We start from the raw sequence: 7,885 nt of genomic DNA, 5'->3' as shown, positions 1-7,885 counted from the left end.
CTTAAAGTTTCAGTACTGTTAAGACAGATGCTAGATTAAGAAACTGAGACTTTCTATTTATCACAAAGAGAGAACCGTGTCTGAGTTCTGGGCACCCTGGAGGCCTGACAGCTGCTTCATCCTGAACTATATAAGGAAGTTGGGGCTTTGGGGGTCAGAGCTAACCGGCTTCACACCCCTGTGGTCCCTCGTGCAAAGCTGACCACTGGGCATCCCTATTCAGGGCCTGCTGGAGTAGTTCTGACTTCTACTAGCTGGTCAAACAGTTCACCAAACACAACCTATCAGTCCTTTAAAAAATATATTCCTAAAAAAATCAACCATAAGATTTCACTATAAGTATCACCTTGATACCACACAAAAATGGCTGTGTGACAGTAAAGTTGTAGTGGCCAACCCGAACTTAAGCCCCAGGCTCTAACACGTTAGAGGAGAATCCGTAGCCACCAGGGTGTTTGCTTGGTGGGGCTCGGGGACACTTCCAGGACAGAACAAAAGGAATTTTCCTGGTTTGTGAATTTATTTAAAGTTTTTGAAAGGTGTAACTTAACTCACATTGAGTTAAAATTGAGATTGTCACACAAAAAACACGATACTATTTGATCATTGTACCAATAAAATCTGAACACTTTATTCTTGTGTATCTCTCTCCATGAAAAAAGATAAATATTTCTCTACTTTCAAATAAAAAAAAAATTTTATATTCTTCCCCGGATTAAGGAGCTTGCTTTTATTTCTAAATTCATAGGCATAGAAATAGAAACCAGTAACATTTGACCCAGGAAACGGTGAGTCACATTGAATTGATGGAAGACAGGCCACATAACCACATAACCCTTCAACTTTTGCCTCTCCAACCCCACCTTGACCCCTTACCACAGAACATTCTTTTGTAGGAGCCACTGGAAGTAAACAAAAATGAAAACCTCATCTGTTCTTAGTCTTGTAACAGGACAGCTTTGTTGACGCTCCGAGACCTTCCTGCACACCGCGAAAGGCCTTGGAGGTCTGCGGAAGCAGCTCTGTCGTGAGCAGGAGAGCACGTAAGCGGAGGTTCAGCACAAAATGTGCCACATCTGTGTTTCAGGCCTGGGAGCCTCGGGCGGCCCTGAAGCTTTTAGGAATGGCTGAGTTCCTGAGCAAGGTAAAGGTTACTGGCTCATTTTTTTTTTCAATGAGGCCTACTGAATACTAAGAGTATTAGAATGAGTAAGATATAATCTATAAACTCAAGAAAAACTTACAGATAAAATAAGGCAGAAGACAGGAACAACAAAAAATAATGATATAACTCAAAAGGATTGTAGACCTAAATGTAAAATGCAAAACTATAAAACTTCTAAAATACTGATGATAAATCCAGATAAATTTATTTTTATCTAGGTAAGTATCTAAATAGATCGAAATGATCTTAAGTTTAGCAATGGCTTTTTATTTATTTTTATTTTTTAATATATTTTTATTGATTTCATAGAGGGAGGGAGAGGGGGGGAGAGAGAGAGGAGGGAGAGAGAGAGAGAGAGAGAGAGAGAGAGAGAGAGAGAGAGAGAGAGACATCAATGATGAGGGAGAATCATTGATCAGCTGTCTCCAGCACAGCCCCCACAGGGCCTGCAACCCGGGCATGTGCCCTGACCAGGAATTGAACCATGACCTCCTAATTCATAGATCAACACTCAACCACTGAGCCACGCTGGCCAGCCTAGCAATGGCTTTTTATATACAGCACCAGAGTGCTCCATGAGAGAAAATATTGATAGATTGTACTTCATTAAAATTAAAAACAACTGCTCTGCAAAAGACACTGTTAGGAGAATGAAAAGACAAAGCACAAACAGGGAGACTTTATCAGATATATTGCAAAACACATACCTGATAAAGGACTTGTATTTAAAGATACAAAGAACTATCAAACTCAACAATAAGAAAACAACCCAATTCTGATATGAGCAAAAGTTCTGAATAGACACCTCACCAAAGAAGAGATGTAGATGGCAAATAAGCACATGAAAGATGCTGTACATTTTTTGTCATTAGGGAACTGCAAATTACAACAATGAGATGTCACTACACACCTATCAGGATGGCTAAAAACACCACATGCTGATAAGAATGGGGAGCAATAGGAACTCTCACATTCGTAGCTGGCGGAGCGCAGAATGGCACAACCACTTTGGAAGATATTTTGACAGTTTCTTACAAAACTAAACATACTCTTATCATATGACATAACAATCACACTCTTTGTTGTTTACCCAAAGGAGTGGAAAACATCTGCTCACATAAAACCTGCCCACAGATGTTCACAGCAACTCTATTCAAAATTGCCAAAATTGGAAGCAACCAAGTTGTCTTTTAATAGGTGAGTGGATAAGTAAACAGTATTATATCCAAACAACAAAAAATGAACTTGCAAGTCACAAAAACACATAGAGGAACCTTAAGTGCACTTTGCTAAGTGAAAGAAGTCAATCTGAAAAGGCTACAGATGTCTGGTTCCAACTTTATGACATTCTGGAAAAGGCACAACTATCGAGACAGCAAAAAGATCAGTGGTTGTCAAGAATTCAGGGGGATGGGGAGAGGGACGAACAGGTGGAGCGCAGGACACTTAAGACAGAGAAACTATTCTGAATGGTAAGGTGAAGGTGGATACAGGGCATTATGCATTTGTCAAAACTCATAGAACTGTACAACAGAAGAGTAAATCCTAAAGTAAACTTGGACTTTCACTAATAATAATGACTCAATATTGGTTCAGCCTATATAATAAAAGCCTAATATGCTAAATATCCGACCGTTCATTTGACCAGTCGCTATGACGTGCACTGACCACCAGGGGACAGATGATATGACCAGTAGGTTAGCTTGCTGCTGGGGTCCAGCCAATCAGGACTGGGCCAGATGGGCTGGACACTCCCTGGAACAGCAGTTGCCAACCGGTGGTCCACGGACCACTGGTGGTCGGTGTGGTCCGAAAGGTTGGCGACCGCTGACCTGGAGCCCTCCTGCGGTCCCTCCCTGGCCCTGATCGTGCACTGGTGGGGTCCCTCGGCCTGGCCTGCACCCTCTCTCAATCCAGGACCCCTCAGGGGATGTCGGAGAGCCGGTTTTGGCCTGATCCCCGCAGGCGAGGCTGAGGGACCCCATGGGTGCACAGATCCGTGCACCAGGCCTCTAGTCAATTATAACAAGTGTACCATACTAATGCAAGTGTTAACAGTGGGGGAAACTAAGAGGGCATGGGAATTTTCAACATAATTTTTGCTCTATATTTTCAACATAATTTTTCTATAAACCTAAAACTGCTCTAAAAAATAAAAAATACTAAGAAAGAATAAAAAATACTAAGAAAGTGACAGTGACGAGGTATGCTCAGGACATTCCAGAAGCACAGAGGAGCTGAACTCAGTCTGGCTGTAGGAGGCAAGCCCTACGCCGAGTCTTAAAGAGAAGGAGGAAACCGGGAGGAGAGGCTATACTACAAGTAGGCAGGATAACCAGTGTAGTGCGCTAATGTGGCCACCCAAGATGTCATATCCTAACCTCTGGTACCTGCAAATGTTTTCTTCTAAGGAAAAGAGGTCTTTGCAGATGTGACTAAATTAAGAGTCTTGACCTGGGGAGATTATTCTGGATTATCTGGGTGGGCTCTACATCCACTCACAAGTGACCTTATGAGAGAGAGGTGACACTCACAGAGAGGTGGCAGAGATTGCTGGGATGTGACCACAAACCAAGGAGTGCAGGCTGCTACTAGACACTGACAGAGACAGGGAGTGGATTCTCCCCTGGAGCCTCTGCCCTGCTGACACCCGCCCAGTGAAACGGATGCAGGACTTCTGCACCACCTTCGTAGTGATCTGGTACAACCACAGGAAGCCAATGCAGCAAGCGAATGCAATGCTGTATTTCTAGAGTAACTGCTCTGTGCTAGGCACTCTTCTAAGTGGTCCACATATAGTGACTAATTTAATCCTCACAACAAAAAATAAAGTAGATACTATTATCACATTCATCCCATTTGATATGTGGGGAAACTGAGACTCAGATAGGTTGGGTAACTTGGTTGAGGTCATCTTCTAGTATGTGACCCAGCATTCAAGGAGAGGCAGTCTTCACTCATTTATGGATAATAAAGACCATTATAAACTAATGAACAAAAATAGATACAGAGGCAGAGCAGCATCGAACAGACTGTCAAACTACAGTGGGAAGGCTGGGGAGGGTTGGGGGGCAGAAGAGATCAACTGAAGGACTTGTATGCATGCATATAAGCATAACCAATGGACATAAGACACTGGGGGGTAGGGGAGGCTGGGGGAATGTCAAGGGTGGGGAGGAGACATATGTAATACTCTTTGTAATACTTTAAGCAATAAAACAAAATTTAAATATATATATATCACAAAAATAAAAAATAAAAAAGTAGAAACTTTCCAGAATTTAGAGTGGGTCTAGATCACTTTAATTTTACTATTTAATATGTATGCTACCATCTGATACTAATAAATAACCAGGATATTTTTTCTTATTTTTTTAAAAAGGAGAGGCAGTCTGATTGCAGAATCCCTGTGCTTAACCACCAGGTGTGGTATCTTTAGGGTATATATGTGCAGTTTGGTGAGTGAAGCAATAAGCAAGATAAGGCCATGGAAGTAAGCCTATCACACCAGGGTCTCCAATGTGATCTAAAGATCAAGCTTAAGCATCCGAATCACCCAGAGGGCTTGTTTAAACCCAGATTTCTGAGTCCCACCCTCAGTTTTAGAAGGTTTGAGATGGGGCCTGAGGATTTGCATTTTTTAGCAATTCCCAAGTGCTGCTGCTGCTGGTCTGGGGACCACATTTGAGGAACACTGCTTTAGGGGATAAGAAGCTATTCAAGGGTTTCAAGCAGAAAAGTAGCACTGTGGCATTTTATTTATTTTTTTAAATATATTTTATTGATTTTTTACAGAGAGGAAGGGAGAGGGATAGAGAGTTAGAAACATCGATGAGAGAGAAACATCGATCAGCTGCCTCATGCACATCCACTACTGGGGATGTGCCCGCAACTAAGGTACATGCCCTTGACTGGAATCGAACCTAGGACCCTTCAGTCCACAGGCCGACACTCTATCCACTGAGCAAACCGGTTAGGGCGCACTGTGGCATTTTAATGTAACCTAGAAGTTATGTATGTGGAAGGCATTCAACAATAGCAGAAGCAAAAGCTCAGTATTCAAAATAGATTTTTAAAAAAATGTAGCTGCTCTGTTTCAAGAAGGAAGTGGGAGCGTACCACATGGCTCTTCGACTTGTAGGCTGAGCCTCTATGAGACCTTGGGCAAGTTACTGAACCTCTTCGAGCCTCAGCTTCTCATCCATAAGGTGAGAGCGGAATCTTGAGGGTGAAATAAACTCAAGTCTAACAATGGCATATTGTAGCACTCATGACACAGAAGATATTTGAATGTTTAGTATTGTGATTGGGAGGAGCTCCACCCTCCAGGATGGTGAGCTGAGGCTTTTTTTTTTTTCCTTGCTTTTGTTTTTTTTTAAAAAGTATATATATATATATATATCAGAGAGGAAGGGAGAGTGAGATAGAAACAACAATGATGAGAGATAATCATTGATCAGCTGCCTCCTGCCCACCCCCCACTGGGGATCAAGTCTGCAACCTGGGCATATGCCCTGCCCGGGAATTGAACCATGACCTCCTGGCTCATAGGTTGATGCTCAACCACTGAGTCACTGGCCGGGCTGCTTCTGCTTTCTAATATAGCTTATTTTAACCTAATTGTGCTTACAGGAACACATTCATATTGGTTATATAGTTTAACTTAGTTTAATTTGGGCCAAAGTTGTACATGGTTTAAATTCTAAAAAGAAAAAAAATAGGCCATGCAATCTGAATGATTTTTCATCTATTATAAATGCACAAAAGATCCTTCTCCTTCAAATGTTCCTAAAGAAGGTAGCAGGAACCCTGAGAAATCTGATTTTAGTTTACTTCAGGAAAAGAACATGTTACACTGTAAAAGCTTAAAAACTGGAGCAACAAAGCATTTTTGTAATGTTTCAATGCTAGTTTACACAAATTTAGTAACTGTAGTCTAGTCTTAGGGTGGGAAAAGGATATGTTCACTTGTGAGCAAGTCCAACAGCTTGTGTGGATTTAGTATATTTTGTGCGGCTTCCAAATCTATATACTCTAATAATCAATTCCCTAAGCCTGAATTAACACTATCAGTCTGAAGGACATTTTGGAAAACACTGAGTTTGATTAGTTTTAAACAACCAGTTCTAAAATTGTATGGTTTTAGGTGAACATTTTTTCTCAAATGAAGTGAACTAGATTGATTGTTTTACCAGATTTATTGAGTCAGGCATTGAGTAATGTGCCTGCTCTTGCAAGTTGCTGGAGACATTTTCTATGTGAGGCCATTCATCTTGATCACATTTCAGCGATACATGGAAAAAGTAGGTCTCGTCCTCCTTAAGCTTTTGATGGAGAATAGGGCACTGAAAGTCTACACCTAAGGTCGCTGAAGAAAGCTGTTTCAGAGAAGCCATTAAATTCTGGGCCTCTGAGATCTCTCCCGGAGGTCTTTCTGTCAGATTCCACCAATGATTTCAAATAGAGAATGCATGTGGATTTCCAATCAGGAGACATCTGCTCAACCCCAGTATCAAAAACTTTAGCCAACATTTCTGTTAGGAAACATGCCAAAGGATTAGCAGCTTTTTTTCTTATTTAACAATATGCTGAGAAAAAAAATCTCTCGTCATTGTTTTTACTTTATATTTCCTTATGAGATATTGAGCATCTTTTTATATAGTTATGGGCCATTGTATTATCTTTTGTGAATTGCCTATGTTTAGTTCTTTAAGCCATGTGAATTTTTATATATTGTATGAAGTTAGAGACCTGATTTGATATTCTTCTACATGGATAGCTAGATGCCACAATATCATTTACTAAATGCAATCTTGATTTATTTTATCACAAACTAAAGTCCCATTAATACACTGATCTGTTTCTAGATTTATTCCCCTAGGTCTGCAATCTCTTGGTATGCAATAAGTGGGGATGTTCTGAATCATTTTCTCCTCTAGGTTGATTTTTTATTCTTTGTTTGCTCTATTCCTTTTCTTTCTACATATCCTATATAATAAAAGCCTAATATACTAAGTGTCCGGTTGTTCATTCAGCCAATCAAAGCATAATATGCTAATGATATGCTAAGGCCACTCAATCGCTCGCTATGACATGCACTGACCACCAGGGGGCAGACACTCTGGCTGGTAGGTTAGCTTGCTGCTGGATCCAGCTGATCAGGACTGAGTGAGACAGGCCGGGCATGTCCTGGAGCCCTCCCATGGTCCCTACCCCACTGGCCAACTTCCCGCATACCTCCCAGGCCTGGATCTTGCACCAGTGGGGTCCCTCAGCCTGGCCTGCACCCTCTCGCAATCCGGGACCCCTCCAGGGATGTCGAGAGCCGGGTTCAACTCGATCCCATAGGCCAGGCCAAGGGATCCCACTGGTGCATGAATTCATGCACCGGGCCTCTAGTGTATATATAAATATATATATGTGTGTGTGTGTGTGTGTGTGTGTGTGTGTCTCTGTGTATCCTATATAATAAAGGAGGTAATATGCAACTGACCCTCACACCCTCACAAGATGGCTGCCTATGACAAGCCCAGCAGGGGGGTTAGTAAGGGACAACCAAACGACTGAACAGCAGGCTGCATGGGGCAACCAAGCCGCCGGGGGGGGGGAGAGTTAGTGAAGAACGACCAAACAACTGAATAAGCAGGCTTCGTGGGGTGACCAGGCCAGCAGTGAGTTAGTGAGGACAACCAAAACTACTGAACAGCAGGCTGCGTGGAG

Source organism: Myotis lucifugus, unplaced genomic scaffold (assembly GCF_000147115.1).
Source record: "Myotis lucifugus unplaced genomic scaffold, Myoluc2.0 scaffold_111, whole genome shotgun sequence".
NCBI lineage: Eukaryota > Metazoa > Chordata > Mammalia > Chiroptera > Vespertilionidae > Myotis > Myotis lucifugus.
The sequence above is the reverse complement of the archived record's forward strand: the minus strand, read 5'-3'. Positions refer to the sequence as shown.